General features: G+C 41.4%; 1 protein-coding gene across 2 annotated transcripts in view; it reads left to right on the forward strand.

The window, feature by feature from the left end:
* ATF7IP2 (activating transcription factor 7 interacting protein 2) overlaps window positions 1-17,074 on the forward strand; it is a 239,021-nt gene that overhangs the window by 42,926 nt on the left and 179,021 nt on the right. The window lies entirely within an intron of this gene.

The raw sequence follows: 17,074 nt of genomic DNA on the forward strand, positions 1-17,074 counted from the left end.
TGCTATAGGAACATAGGGATTTTATTGTTATGCAGTTCCCACTAAAAAGGCAGGGTTGTGTATTAGGATGGCAGAACATCAGGACGAAAGGACTTTGTCCATCTAGACCATCAGAAACTGTTGGCCTAATTCCTAGCTAGCTTTCAGTGCTTTACCTTGAGCCACCAACCTTCCCAGGGTAACAGATAATTACAGCAACCTCAAACATGTCACTGACTCTCGGGGAAGTTATGGAAACAGATCGTACTCCTTTCATTGTTTTACTCCTGCATGCCTAGGGTAAACGCAAAGATTTGAATAAAAAAGATTTGATTTCAAACGTTTATTTAAACAATGGTGTTTTTGCATAGAGAAAATGAGCTGCGATTATTAGGCAAATAAAACAAAACATTGTAACCAGTGTTACCAGCAAGGTGAAAAGAATATAGTCCAACCATGGTGATTTTTAGATCTATAGCTTCCTACCTAGCTCTTTGTATAATTGGGGAGCACAGCGTGTGTACCCTCTGCCTGTGGCTGATCTAATAGGATAGCTTAATACCCCCATACCTTGAGAGCAGAGCCAGGATGCCGGTCTAGAGTGAAGTTGCCAACTTTTCTTTGCACGATGTAATAGCGGCAGCAGAGCTGCATGTGGAACACAGGAATTGTTCCAGGACAGTTGTGACCGGAATGCTCCGCTGACCACCCTGGGTCAGTGCATTGTTGATATATTCAGAGCCAACATTGTGTTAGATGCTCATCTCTGATGCAGTGATATGTCTGGATGTTAGAACAAGACATCCCAGTGCCTGCTTTGCCCTCTCTGAGACAGCTTCTATGTTCCTAGCCTTGAACAGTGTGTGCAGATTACAAGTCAAGAAAGGGAAACTAAGAACAGGCAGCATATACAATGTATTCTCTGAATAATATTGTTCAAGCATACAGTGCGTAAAATGTCATTGCTAAAATGCAATGGCAACTGAATGTGTTAAATGTAACATATAAAGCTAAGCAAAAGTGGAAAACCGATGTGGGCCCGTGAAGGCCTCACAAAGTTATCTTATTGCTGACGCGAGGTCTGGGCAGGAGGGTGCACTATGATCCATCCAGCGGTGTCTGAGTTATATCCCCTTTATTTTGTTATGGAAAAGTCAGTGGGGAAACTTAAGAAAGGAGGGCGGGTAAGTGAGTGAATGCAAGCAACAATTGAAAGCGGGAATGTGACAGAAGAATGGGTGCATCCAGCACGTTCCAGTTCTAATTAAGGCTTGTACAGTCAAATACAGGAACTAACACTGTATTTTTCTCCCTGTATTTACTTTATTACTATTATTCTTTTGTAACTGTGACTGACTGTGTAAGACTTAATGTACATTGACTTTCAGAGATTTCTTTATTTGGGGCATAGTCTCTTCTTGAAGTTTAAATATTGTAGATATATATCTTTGTACTATAATGCTAAAGGTTTTGCAGAAATACCTTGTCTCAAATAAATGAGACAGGAAATTAGCAGCTCATACATATTTTTCTGTGGCTCAAAAATTATGTATAGTTTTTCAAGCCTACTAGTAGAAATTAAAAAGCAAAAGAACTATAAAAAAAATAAGATCACATTTATAGTATGTAATTGATTATTTAAGAAAACATTAAAATAATTTTGGGTGAGCGTACTGATATTACATGTGGCTGGAATAACGCGCAATACCAACAAAAAAAACCTTCAAAAGCTGACTTTCAAAGCCCTGCACAGTGTACTCCATATTAGCTAAGATGTGTCTGGTTGGTAATGAGTTGATGACCAATGTACATAATGACTTAGCTTGACAGTAGGTGAGGGCGATTTCTGTTTCATGTATTTAACACACATTTCACACATTCTACTCTTGCTTAAGGGTGACTAGTAATGATTTTGAGTAACTCTCAACCGTGCAGTTAATATGCAGTTACTTCCGTGGTATATTTTGGGTACTGAAGTTGCTTTTGAGCTCCTTCACAGAAAGTTAATTGTGTGTAACCAGTAGCAGTAAACTTTCCTTCTTCATGCATAATAAATATGTGACTACTGCTTTCATCCTTTGGTCATCATATTTATTAATGCAATCTGTTTAGTGCACTTTGTACATTACGGATCATAACTAATGGGCTAATGTCTAAGTGAGATTGTTACTTCACACTGTAGCATAAACTAGCAAGTATTTGTTATTTATTATCTTCATGAATTGAGTCTGCAGATAAATAAATTTGAGGGAATTCTAAATAAGAGGACTTCTTTATCCTCATATATTCCTTAATGCAGGCGCATAATAGGGGCGCTGCAGCCCCCACGGTGTTTGAGGGCTCCCAGGCTTACCTCTACTGGAGGTAGCCCTCTCAGCCTCCACTGATGTGTGTGTCAGGGTGCACCTTTAGCATATCTTGCAGGGGAGGAAGTGGGGCGGTCCTCACATTTTGTTTGGCCACTATTTCAATGCAAAGGATTTTCATTGTGCTATTTATAGGTTAGACTTATTGGTTATAATGTAAAAAACAACTGACATTACATGCATCTCTGGTTCTTCGCCCATGGCAGGGAAACATAAGTGCAGAAAAGATTGGCCTTTTAGTCAACATTTGTAAATTACCACATGTGGTGGCAATGTTAGCCAATGAGAATCACTAGGTTACTTAACTCCTCTTGCTTTTCTTTGTGAACAGCATGTCTTCCTATGTCTTAAACATGCTCAAAACCATGTAGGTACCTGACACTGTTGGAGCGTTGTGCAAGCAGAACATAAGTTTCAAATGCTAGTGCCATGTGTGGCACATACATGTTGTCAAGATGGGTGGTTTAAGCAGCTACATTTGGGGAAAGAGTGTGCAATTGAGTTCTTTAATCATGGAATTGAGATTAATATGAAAGATTGGCCATCAGGTGAATTGTGTTCTCTTTAAGGCTGTTATTTTAGAGAGGTTAAAGGATGACTCCACATTGGGGTCATTTCTAGGCTAGAAATGCAGCCAGGATCTCGAACCACACAGGAGCTAAAACGAGTCCTTTAGTAGAATGTAATTTTGTTCTGGAGAGAGGAATGTTACAGCTGCCATCCTGAAATGGGAAAGTTGTGTTCATCATAATGTTGTTGGACAGTAATTTATTTTCATCAGACTAAAGTTTTATGCATCTTCCATTTAGCCTTCATCTTAGCTTTCCTTTGTAACTTAACTTTTTTTTAATGGTGGTTTACACATGTTTTTTTCCTGATGCCTGAATGTGCTACATGCATTTATTCTTGGTAGGTATTGCTGCCCTGTAGTCTGCACAATTGGTTCCACGGTTGTACAGTTGGTACACATTGTCCTTGTTATGATCTGTGCTTGTATGAGACGATTTTTTTCTTTCTAGACTTGATGCTGTTCTGCACCTCTGGCACAGTACAATAAAGATGGAGTTTAGCTATTTCAACAGCATCCATTGTGATCTCAGTGAGGACACCTAGTGCTGAGATTATCACGGCTCTGTCAAATGGTCTTGCTCATATGACCATCATATTACTTCAATAATACCACAGGACTCATAACAAAATTCTAATTCTTAGTGACCATATATTGATGCATAGATCAGAGTCCATAGGGGTGTGTGTGTATTTCCAGATGCTGTATGACAATAGAACAAGGCAGCCAACACTTATTTTGTCACCAGGCGTGACTTTTTCAAGGCTGTAAACAAGATCATAAGTGTACATAATATTTATCAAAATAATTTCATACATGAACGTCCAAGAAAAAAAATTGAATACTACAGGTTGTGCCTAGGGTGACACTTACGTAGTATGTGCAAATCAAAACCGTGAGTTGTTGGGAGGAAAAAATCACAGTAGAAACCTGTAATCCATGGACCACCCAATGGTGTATCAAACGTACTCTTAAAAAGAGGGCTGCCAAAGAAATAAGAGGCAAGATGTCGTCAAGAAATTATAGGGTTGAAATCATGGAAAAGTCCACAGGAGACCAGGACAATGATATGAGGAAAAGAACTTGCCTAAAACATGTTATGTGAAATTCTTAATCATATACGGAAGGAGTAATGGAACACACTAAAGGCTACGTATCAAAACTACTAGGAAGGGAGAAATAAATAATTAGTTATAATGCAATCAAGTTGTATGAAAGGTACAAATTTAAGTCCTTTTGTCCAAATTTACTGACCTGGACAAAGTTTAGATCACATCCAAAGTGTAGATGGTCCAGAAAAATCCTCCATAGAGAGTAAGTAATATGGAATCTAAAGAATTTTCAGCTCTCCTTAGTATGAGCTAGACATAAGAAGAGAAAATACTAGGTAAATATTGTATATTAAAATTCAAATCTGGCTTTAGAGGGTAAAATGTTCAATCTCCTGAAAAGCAAGCATTATGCGAGAAACCTATCCAATCTAAATGCGGTCCATAAAAGTGTTGGTTCCCCGAGTACGCTATACAATCCAAGTCCCTGTAATCCAGTAAGAACCAGTACATGTAAACAAGAAACCACTTGTATATCAAATGTAACGGAAGTAGTAGAGAAGGCAACTAAGGAGTGGGGTTAATATTAGTCGATTGATAATACTTCCGGTAGGTCCAACAAAGTATTAAGCACCGGTTCGCAACTTCACAGTTGCAAAACTGGTCAGTAGCAGGCTACCTAACCATGGCCCTAAAGCAGAAAAAGTAAAATGAAACCGTATGTCCAAAAGAGGTTAAGCTAAAGAATGTAACCAGGGCCTCACACCCGTGCCATGTGAGTAACACAGGAAAGCGGGCAAAAAAATCCCAGCTGAAGGTATAATGGAGGTGGTAGCAATGAATAGTACCGCCATACATTAACACAAAATCTTTCTCTCCTTTGCTTGCTACCCGCATTGTTAACATATATGCCTTAGCCCTTTTCCAAAACCAAGTACCTGATAAGGTGGGTAGAAATTACCACATAAGTCGGGTGTAACAGGCCATGATAAGTTACCCCTGTAGGTAACAAAAGGTCAGAGTTGTTAAATATCTCATAGTAGCTGCAATACAAAAGTCAATAAGTGCAGAATATCCTGCACTTAAGTTAACTGGTGAGAGGGTAAAAAAACGTATCCGTGTGTAAGTGGCTTCAAAACTGCCGTCCGCATTGGCACGTTCTACATGATTAACAGCAAAGAAAGCGTACTTTTGAGGTCATGTTAGTGGCCATGTTGGAACGGTAAAACAAGAAATGCTTGTTTTAGTGTATCTCTGTACTAAAACTCTCACATTTTTGTTGTAAACTTCCAAGAATAAGAAAGTCGAGGGCTGGCCAAATAATGGATCCACTTTCAGATTTAGTCTTGGTTAAGGGGTGGCATGAGCGGCAGTAAAACACCCTTTTTATTCAAAGTCTGGGCATCAAAAGCGAGCCGGAATGTTCTAATATTGGAATCCATGCACTGCTTGGATTCATATAACTGAAAAATGAAATTTGTGCTGTGAATAAGAGATGGAAGATTGGGGACATAAAGAACCACAACATGAAGTGAGATCCCACATGTAGCATGCAAGATGCAAAGCAAAACAAGCATTTGCAATGCAACGGGTCTCGCGTTTGCTCATGTTAGAGCTGATAGCGTTGTAAGGGCCAGATGTAGCAAAGGTTTTTACCCATTCTGTGTCTATGGGAAAAAGTGTTCGTACATATGGCCCTAAACTCCTAACCCGAATTTTCACCTATCGGCAGAACTGCATTTATGTACGTAAGCCCAAAAAGTGCATTAAACTGTGTAAAGCGCTCAACTTTTGCCAAGCGAAATAGCGCTAGTAAATTAGAGAAAAAGTAGTCCACGAGCCGGACAGAAAACCGCGAGCCTCGCATGTTTTCTGTACTTGGTCGCTGCGCTCGAGGAGGGCTAACCACCGGAAAAGGCATGACGTATGCGTGCCTTCGACTAATGAAAGCAGGCAGATTTTAATCGGCAAGCCCACGAACCAAAGAAAAACACTGACGTGACGTCGACAGGGCTCCGAGCCCTTTTCTAAACCCTAAAGAGTCTTGCTGCGATACGCATGCGCGAGCGCATGGGACACAGGCTCGACCCTAAAAATAAGTACATATTCTGTCCAAGATAATGCTGTTATTGTCATTCTAGTCCATGAACTGCAACAATCATACAGTCAAAACACATTGAGTTAGTAATATGGATACGCAAGTGTAAATATCAAAAGGTGTGATTAGAACAATTGATACCTGTGGTATTTAATAATTTTGCATATTGAGTGGGTTTCTTGGGAATTAGGGAACTCAGTACCACTTTAGCACCTATACAGTAACTCTTGCATTGTTATAATTTGCCCCACACTGAATTTGATGTGGAAAGTGCGTTGTATGTACTACTACTATCATTATTGAATACTTGTTTTACGCATACAACGCTGATACTGTACTCTCAGTTCTTCACCACCACAGGGCAAAGAGAGGTTACAAGCAAATAAAAGCTTAGGTTCTGATAGTCGAGTTATTTTGATTGGATAAAGAAGATGATCTTGGTCTCTAGTTGTATCAAGGTTTACCAGTATGCAGTGGCTGTGGGACATCGGCAGCCTGTGGAGGCTGATGATTATCTGTGGACACAGGTGGGGGTGCTCTCTTCACCTTGCTAGAATGAATCCATTCTTTATGCAGTGTTGGTGGTTAACAGTACCTGAGTGGGGCCCTTGCATCTTTGTTGAAGACATTTGTTGCTTTGAAAGTTTTTGGTGTAAACCCAGTCTCCGGGGTTGCAGACCATGTCCTTAGCCAAAGAAGCTACATACAAGGCGTCTTTAACCTGTTTGTGTAAAACATTCAGCCTTTTAGTCAGAGCAATCCAATTATCTCTGTTGAATCACCCTTTGTGTACAACAGCATTTCCTTGAGCGGCCCCCATATTGCCATCAGCCAGCCAGTCACAATCTTATGGGGGCTCAACTTAGTCTGGAATTTGGTGTGCTGCGCCTGCTCAGAAGTGCTACGAACAGTGCATCCACCAATGTCAACTCAGTCTCTGCACATATTTTTGCAGTCTTTGCCTTAAGAATGCTATTTCTCTCCCCTACTGCACCTGCTTCCTGAGGATGATACAATTTAAACTTTTGCTTTATCGCCAGGGCCTTCCATTTTTATTTCACCACTTTAGTTGCAAAATGATGCAAATTATCTGTCGAAATTTTGGGTGGAACTCCAAATCTTGGGATTAGTACTTTCAACAAACACATAGCCACTGTCTGTCTACATCATTTTTCTTTGTTTCACACGCCTCAGTCTAACCACTGAACATGCAGACCACCACTAGTGAAGACCGTAACTTGTGTGTCAAGGAAAACTTTACAAAATCAAGCTACAAGTGTTTGAATGGTGCCTTAGGAGCTGGGAAGTGTCCTGATAAGGTGGGTGTCCCTATACCACTAGTGAATAGTCCACAGGTGACCGTTTTTGTGAGTGGCTTCTGCATTTTTCCGAACGTTCTTGTTATCCTAGAATTCTGAACAATATCTACACATAGTGTTGCATCCCAAATATGCATGGAGCCAAATTATACCTCATAACATCAGGTAGCCAAAAACATTCACTTCGGACATTTCCCCCCCAAAAAAACCTATTAATCTCAGTACCCTCCTTTTGCCATTCAGCCTTCTCCTCCTCAGTTGCATTTTGTTGTCGTAAGTCGGGATCCATGTTTACTTTACATTCTGGTTGCCAGTTCTGTTGAGAATATGCCACACACTTAATACTTCTTTCTGCTAAGGTGATCTCTTTCTACAGATTGCTCAGCAAAATGGTTACTTCTGCTCACATCATCAATCACTTTCTGATGGGCAGCCCACTTTATGATTGCTAAAGACTTAGGTATTGCTAATGCATTGAGGAGGTGCACGATCAAGGTACCATATTTTATTTGCACCACTGGAATTCAGAATCCTCTTTCTTCCCAGAGTCTAACAAAATTGTGCGCAACCCCAAAGACATTCTGGCTTTTAGTGTGGATATTCGCTGTCAGCTCTGTGTTCAATTTACATGCTCCGGTAAGAGCTCTGTTTTGTCCTGCTTGGGCTGATTATTGAGATGTCTCAACCACTAATTACAATGTAGTTATGGCATAAGCTGCCCTACAGTCCTCTGGTGGTAATTTAACCATGGTCTATCCACCCATAGAACTGCATCCCTTGTGGTGAAAGCTTTGTCAAACATATCAACTCTGCCTTTGGTCTGCTGTTCTGTTACTAAAACACAAACATTGCATAAGCGTGGCTGGATTTAAAGATGTACAATGATGCAGGCTGATATCACCAATAACAAAATCAGCTTGTACTTGGTTAATCTGGCATTGGGCAAGTGTTGTGTGTGATTTTTGTTTAATAATGCATCAACAGTATGAGGAACATACGCATTCAATGTATTTCCTAAAACCAAGCTTTCGCTTTGGTCTTCTTTCTTCGCTGCATGCCGTCTCGTCATCTTCACCGCATGCCACCTTCTGTTTTCTTCTTCACTGCATGACGTCTTGTCATCTTCACCGCATGCCATCTTCTGTTTTCTTTACCGCATGCCGTCTTCTTTCCTCAATGCAGTCATCTTTCTTCTCCCCACATGCCCTCATGGCAATAGGTTTAGCCTTTGTTTCTTCTTTCGATCTAACTGATTACAAAATATTCGATAAATGTTGTAGTAATGTTTGTTTTAAATTTGATAAACCGTTAAGTTTTCTTATGTTTAATATTTCAACATACATCACAATATAAACAACTATTAACAGTTTAACAAATTCAGACAAACATTATAACATTTTTCTAATATTTTGGAATCCAGTTCGATAAAAAGAGAAAAACAAAGGCGAAACCTATTGTCTTTGCCAATGCTTGTTAATAGTTTGAACACTTTTGTTGTGTACCTGCAGCCAAGCAACAGGGTCAGTAACATCTTTGTGTATGAGACCTTGTAAAGGTTTGGAGATGAGGGAGAAACTAGGTATCCATTGTCTGCAATATCTTGCCATGCCTAAAAATGAATGTACTTCATGTTGTGTCTTGTGTACAGGATGGGGCATTATGGTATTCCCCTCTTCCTTTAAGAAATCAGGTGGCCTAAACAGGACACATGCTTTCTACAAAACTGCAATTTCTTAGAAGATGTCGTGAGACCAAAAGATGCTAGAAAATTAAGCAAGTTTATAGTAGCTCACATGCATGTTCTTGTTCTTCTGTATAGACTGCTAGGAGGAGGTTGTTTACATATTGTATTGTGCCACCCCAGGTTCTAAAACCTTTTGATCAAGATCTGTTTTCAGTACCTGGGAGTAAATTGAAATTGATTCTGTATACTCCTGAGGAAGGCATGTCCATGAACAACTGTGTCTTTTTCACCCAAGCCCACAAATATGGATTAATTTCCACTTTTTAACAAATGTTGGGCTGAATTTCTCCAAGCTAGGGTATCTTTCTTTGACCTGGTTTATTTTCCTTCTTTCTGACCCTACGCTTATCTTTGTTTCCTTTTGCTACATTCCTTGACCCTTCATCACTTTTCTGTCCCTCACTATAGGAGGGACGTTCTCTATGAGGTGGTGCTTTCAGAAGGCCCTCTATTACTTGATTTGCCTCCTCCTCTTGTTAGCTCCGAAGGCTGTGCCATGAAAGCCTTTATTTCTGTCAAAGCGTCTTCACAGTATTATTCCTTGCCCTTCTGTATGCTTGTAGCCGGTCTAAATCCCTGTAGTTCCCGCTTCAACATACTATACCCTTTACTTGTTTCTCACACTTCAACTTTCTGGCATACGTCTCCCCGTCTCCAAGCAATCCCATTGTGCCAAGTTTTTTCTGCTCTTTATCATTCAGTGTCTTAAATACTGTAATTTTGCTAAGTCAAAAAGTCCCTTCCATGGGAAACTGGAAATAAATATTCTTTTTAGTATACCCATGCTATTAATTCAAAAATAAACCTGTCAATATAGAAACCTCCAGGTGGCGAAGGCTGACCTTGATAGAACCAGTTAAATTTGCTAAGCTCTTGACCCATTTTTAAAGTTATCCTTAGGCACGCCAACAATTCTAACAAACCCTGGGAACCTCACATATCCTACTGTGGAAAAACCAACCAACTAAGTTCCTCCTTTTCTCCCTTATCTGACCTGTCACTCTTACCCGATGACTGACTTCTCCATTATAGTTTTTTAGGATGAAGCATGGATCACTCACTATTTGTTGCGGCCACAGCAGGGCCCTCACAACTGCCGACTTAGAAAACAAGTCCCTCTTGAGGTGCATGCTTCGGAATAGGTAGGGTTCCACGTTGCTCTTTCACTGCGGTGCTTAGAACCAACTGGAGCGGTCCATGTCCATCCTGGCTTTCAGCACCAGTTGATAATGTGGTTTCAGAATCACTCTTGAAATAAAGGTGGTGTCAGTCATGGGAGATCTTCAGATTTATTCAAACCTGCTGTGGCAGAGCTTCTCTGAAATCGTTTGAACAGAGAGCCTGCCCAGTTTACAGACTACGTAGTATACATACATTTGCAAGCACATAGAATATAATCAAAAGTATTGATCTCAACACAAAATTATTAAGGATCAAAGTTGTGGAAATATTACAGCTACAACAGGAAAGATCTGACAGTTTTTCTGCTCACTGCTGCTAATAATTTGATTTCCTTCATACTCCATGTCTTTGGAGGCACTTCATACATTGTTTTTATCACCATCATTGAGAACAGAACAAACTTGGAACAACATCTAATTTTGTGTGAGTAGTTGCGCAACACTGACCTTGTCAATGGTTCTCTTTTAACGTGGTTAATAACATACACAGCTAAAGTATAGCCAAGCATTCTTTCGGTGATCCCTGAACCATGGAGAGACCATTCTGAAATGATAGTACTTACTTTGTTAATCTACTGTAATTTAACATTTTTCCACAGATTTCTGCATGGCTGAATAAACTCCTAAACATTTTTTCTTAGCGGAGGGCAAAGGGACAGAAGCTCAAATCAACTGAAACATAAAATGAAGTGTCTGCTGGTGTATTTGTAGATGCACTAGTTTACCAATAATCTAATGCTAATGTATGGAGTTATATCATTCCAGCGAGCCTGGCAGAGGGGTACCCCTGCTGTACGCTATATAGTGTAGAGATACTAGTGAAAGATGGGAGTAACATTAGCAGGGCCACTGGAATTATGTGGCAGGAGAGGGACAAATTATGTGGCTGGTTTGACTAAATTATGCAGCAAGAAAAGGCAAATTCAGTGTCTGGATCGGAGGTGGGGGATTATGCTTAACCGTTTTTTTTCCTTTTTATTAACAGTAGCAGTTCAAAGCAAACCACATTTCCTAGAACTCCCTGGGAGAAAAATTACAAATGTTCAACAACCAATGAGTGCTCCTCAAGAGTCCAAAAATATGACCAGTCTTCTCATGCACTTCCTCTTTCCTTCCTACTCAGAGAAAGATAAGAGCTCTCGCTGTTTTTGGAATGCTTGTCATATGTTTGCTTTTCCCGTAAGATAAAACTTTTGGCTAATGTGTTTAATGCTAGAGATTAGTTTTGTTTATTGCTTTCATTTTCAGGTGTGCTTGGCCACCGGAGTGTGTTCACCGCTCCACATGCAGTTTTTCCTTTGCCCCTACAGGCCCCGCGGGGGAAACCGCTCGCCTACAGAGGGCGGGGTGGTGCTCTGACCTGCAACACGTGTCTCTGATCTGTGAGGCAATCGCAATTTGGTCATTGGGTGATTGCCCGCGGTAAGGTCCAAACACCCGAGCCCTTGGAAGCCCTGACTCCCCCATCAAACGGGCTCAGTATTGCTATTTGTGCACAATAACTATGGGGTTTGAAGCAGCAGTAGATGTCCTCTTTGCATCTGTATTGAGGCGTTAGGGCTTTTTTTTTTTTTTAAAGATATCAGTGCGTGCGATCGCTTCCAGACTACGGAGGACCAAGCCCAGGCGCATGCCATTGCGTTAGAGTGAAGGGAGGTGGTCCCAGGGGATTACCCCATTTCTTTTCATAGAAGGCACTCGCCTAATATCTTGATAAGGCTGTTCCAGCCACTGCGTTCTTGATTGCACATAGTGCGCATGAATCTGCTGGTCTATCCAGCCCTAACTGATACCTGTACTCGGCGATGACGGAAATTGGATAATTTGACAGAAAGAGAAGAGCTGAAAGAAGACCTGTCTTAAGAAAGGATGAAACCTCTCAACAGCCAAAAAAAAATCAAGCTGATGCCTGATTCACAGTACTATCAAACATTTATACTTTCCGGCACTTGTTGTCACTAGGAGAAACTTACTACCTACCTTGTGACTACAATTCCGAGGCAAGATGCACTGTCCGTCCGAGAGTAGCACGTCAAGTACATTTGGCACGTCAGAAGACTGACCTCACACTCTGAGCTCAATTTATTGATCTAGATGCCTAGTGACCAGGTTATGAGGATCGCACTGTGGCTGAGGTGTTGTGTTTATTTCTTTCAGGATTGTCGCGAGACAATGAAAATTTTATTTCTACATTTTTTGCATAAAAAAAGAGAGAAATGCAAAGAGACTAATTTATGTACAAATGTGAAACTTTATTCTTTTTCAGGGAAACTACTGAGTTTTCCAATAGGAATAGGGATGTGCCCCCCTCCCCTCAGGGAGGAGGCACAAGGAGGGTGTAGCCACCCTCCAGGACAGTATCCATTTGATACTGCCTCCCAGATGTAAACACACCCCTAAATTTAGTATTTAGAGGTGACCCTGAACCCAGGAAATCAGATTCCTGCAACCTGAAGAAAGTACTGCTGACCTGAAAGCCCCACAGAGAGGACGCAGATAACAACTGACTTGGCCCCAGCCCTACTGGCCTGTCTCCAGACTTTAAGAACCTGCACAGCAACGCATCCAGTGGGACCAGTGACCTGTGAGGACTCAGAGGACTGACCTGCACCTAAAGGACCAAGAACCCCCCCAAGGACAGCAGCTCTGTCCAGAAACAACTGCAAAGAAAGCAACTTTAAAGAGACTCAAACTTCCCGGCAGAAGTCTTCACACTCTGTACCCAACGACCCCCTGGCTCGAGTTCAGGACAACCATCACCGCAGAGAGGACTCCCAGGCGACTCCAAAATGTGGACACCCTGAGTCGACCTTCCTGCACCCCCACAGCAACGTCTGCAGATACGATCCAGAGGCTCCCCCTGACCGCAACTGCCTGGTAACCAAGGAACCTGACGCCTTGACAAGTACTGCACCCGCAGCCCCCAGGACCGAGAGGAACCACCTAGCAATCCAGGAATGACCAGCAGGAGGCCCTCACCTTAGCCTAGTTGGTGGATGGCCTGAGATGACCCCCCCCCCCCCGTGCCCTGCCTGCATCGCCAGAGTGACCCCCAGGTCCTCCATTGTTTTCAACGACAAACCTGACACCTACTTTGCACACTGTACCCAGCCTCCCCTGTGCCGCTGAAGGTGTATTTTGTGTGTCCACACGCGCCCCCGTGCTCTACAAAACCCCCCTGGTCTGCTCATGAGGACGCAGGTACTTACCTGCTAGCAGATTGGAACCGGAGCATCCCCATTCTCCATAGGCGCCTCTGTTGTTTGGGCCCTCTTTTGACCTCTACACTTGACTGGCCCGGTGTTGCTGGTGCTGAGGGTTTGGGGTTGCCTTGAACCCCCAACTGTGGGCTGCCTATGCCCAGGAGACTGACTGTGTAAGTGCTTTACCTACCTGAGAAAATACCTATTACTTACATCCCCCAGGAACTGTTGATTTGTGCAGTGTCCACTTTTAAAATAGCTTATTGCCATTTTTGCCAAACCTGTGAATGCTACTGTTTTAAATCCAAGTTCTATACTTACCTGTGTGAAGTACCTTACAATTTATGTACTTAACTAAATTCAGAATATTTTGTTTCTAAAATAAATTAAGAAAATAATATTTTCTGTATCAAAACCTATTGGCCTGGAGTTATGTCTTTGAATGTTTGTTCTCATTTATTGCCTGTGTGTGTACAAAAAATGCTTAACACTACCCTCTGATAAGCCTACTGCTCGACCACACTACCACAAAATAGATCCTTAGTATTATCTAACTTTGCCACCATCAACCTCTAAGGGGAACCCTTGTGCTCCGTGCTCAGTTGCTCCTTATGTATGGGAGCGGGTGCCAATTTAATTGCTGCAAGTACATTTTTCTTAGGTTTAACTCCACTGACAGAGATGGTGTACCCCAAATATTCAACTTTCTCTACTAAGAACAAGCATTTTTCTTTGCGGTGAATTAATCCTACATCAGGAATTCTTAGTAAAGCTTGTTTAGGTACATCATTGTGTTCATTCACACTTCATCAAATATCACGATACCATCTTGGAAATACACTGTTATCCAAGCCTTTAAAAACCTCTGTGACAATGCGTTGGAAAACACTTGCTGTGAATGACAAACCGAAAGGCATGCAAATAAACTGAAATGTTCTTTCGGTGGGGATAAAAGCTGTCAAAGCGTTGGATTCTGGCTCAAGTTTTATTTGGTGATATTCACTTTTTTCAAATCTGATTTGCATAAATATTTATCACCTTTTAACATTAAGACTAGTTCTCCAGTATTTGGCAATATTCAGAGATGTCAGCTACAACATCTAGATTTCGGGATCAGAGGTCTAAGCAAAATCTTAGCTGTCCATCAGACTTTTGTGATTGCCAGAAGTGGTACCCAACTCAGAGCCTCCACAGGCTCTATGATCCCTTCTTGTAACATTTTAATAGGTACTCTAAGTGTGTGTGTTGTACTGGTACAGCATTTTTCTTTAAATCTATTTTGTGCATATAACCCTTCAGTTGACAGTCTGCCATCAAAAACATGGTTTCACAGTATCCAAAATTTCTGCTAAGGATTCTTACTCCACCACCATAACCTGAGTAGGAGCCCTAGTGTTAACCATTATACAAAGGTCGTACAGGTGCATCCACCCTAAAATGGGAGGTCCATGTTCTGCCACATATACTTTGCCACGAATGATTGTTAACAAAAGATAAATGAGCATCTATGTATCCCAAAACATCCATAGATTTGCCTTGATATCCTACTGGAGAGATCTGGCTTGAACTCTCACAGCGGTTACAGATTTTAGGATATTGCTCAGAATGAACAACAATGTCTATTTGCCTGAAGCCTTTAGTGCAATTGTCAACACCAGAGCAGTACGCGCTCTATTGGCGACAAAAATACAAAAACCCAGCACTCTCAAAACAACGTAATTTATGCATTGTGCTGATATGTTGTGGTTTAACCTTTTGCATTGCAGAGTTCAATCCTGAAAACTTATTTTTAATATGTTTTTCAAATACTGTTCCTTTGCAATGTATTGCTGCAGGTTTTCAGAGTGTGTTAGGGTGTGGCCCCTTTCCAGGGCCTTCCAGAGACTTTCCCTGTAACATGCCTGCACGTGGTTCTGGGCTGGGCCAAGAATCTATAAAAGAGTCAGCCCAACTCCCAGTGCTCACTATTCAGAGGTCCCGGTGCAGAGCAGCAGCTTCTTCCTGAGCTCCTGTCCCGGCGATCTTCCAGTCTTCTGCCCTCATCCTTCATTGGTGATCATTGTTCCAGGCAGTAAGACAGTGGTTGGACATTTCCCGATACAGTTATTGAGAATTTTCATATTCTTGGTTTTAATTCTTAAATGAATAACAGATTACTTGCGCACTGCCATTTTTTGACATTTATATGGTGGTTTGCAAATAGGCAGGACGCGCGATTTATTCCATAAAGGTTTGACTTTGTTATTCATTACGCGCTGCCATTTCTTGACATTTACGTGGTGGCTTAAGAATCGGCAAGACGCGCAATTCGTTTTATGGTGTTTGGACATTGTTGTCCATTGTTGTCCATTGCTCGCTGCTATTTCTTGACATTTACATGATGTTTTACGAGTTGGCAAGACGCATAACTCGTTTCATGAGAATTTAACTTTGTTGTTCATTGCGTGCTACCATTTCTTGACATTTATATGGTGGCTTAAGAATCGGCAAAAGAAGCACGATTTGTTTCATTGTACTTTGATCTTGTTATTTATTGTGAGCTGTTATTCCTTGACATTTATATTGTGTTTTACGAATCAGCAAGGTGCGCGATTCGGTTAATGATGATTTGACTTTGATATTCATTGCATGATACCATTTCTTGGTATTTTACATGGTAACACTCGAATTTGCAAGACGCACGATTCTCTCCAAGTTTAATTCATGTTGTTTATTGTATGCCACTATTCTAAGATATTTATTATGTAATATTCGAGTTGACAAGTTATGTGATTTCTTTCCTGAATCCATATTATTGTTCATGGTGCACAATCCTTTCATGGTGTTTACTATATATATATATATATATATATATATATGTGTGTGTATATATATATGTTCGATGGCCTGTGTAGCTGCAGATACACATGCTGTGCACATCCCGCCATCTGGTGTTGGGCTCGGAGTGTTACAAGTTGTTTTCTTCGAAGAAGTCTTTTCAAGTCACGAGACCGAGGGACTCCTCCCATTTTGACTCCATTGCACATGGGCGTCGACTCCATGTTAGATTGTTTTTTTTTTTTTTTTTTCACCATCGGGTTCGGACGTGTTCCTTTTCGCTCCGTGTTTCGGGTCGGAAAGTTAGTTAGAATCTCGGAAAAATCGTCGGTATTGTTTGCGTTCGATATCGGGTTAGTTACAACAGATCAACACCGAATTAAGAAGAGCTCCGGTGGCCCTTCGGGTTTTTTCGTTCCCCGTCGGGGCCTGGTCGGCCCGGCCACGTGTCTCTTCAAGGCTGATGGAACGGACCCCATTCCGCTACTGTCCAAAATGCCATAACAAGTATCCATATACAGATCAACACCTGCGGGGTTATTCCAACTTTGGAGGAGTGTTAATCCGTCCCAAAAGTGACGGTAAAGTGACGGATATACCACCAGCCGTATTACGAGTTCCATAGGATATAATGGACTCGTAATACGGCTGGTGGTAAGTCTGTCACTTTTGGGACGGATTAACACCTCCTCCAAAGTTGGAATAACCCCCCTGGTCTGTAACTTGTGTTTGTCACCAGAACACAAGGAG

The sequence above is a fragment of the Pleurodeles waltl genome, chromosome 10 (genome assembly GCF_031143425.1).
Source record: "Pleurodeles waltl isolate 20211129_DDA chromosome 10, aPleWal1.hap1.20221129, whole genome shotgun sequence".
Lineage (NCBI taxonomy): Eukaryota > Metazoa > Chordata > Amphibia > Caudata > Salamandridae > Pleurodeles > Pleurodeles waltl.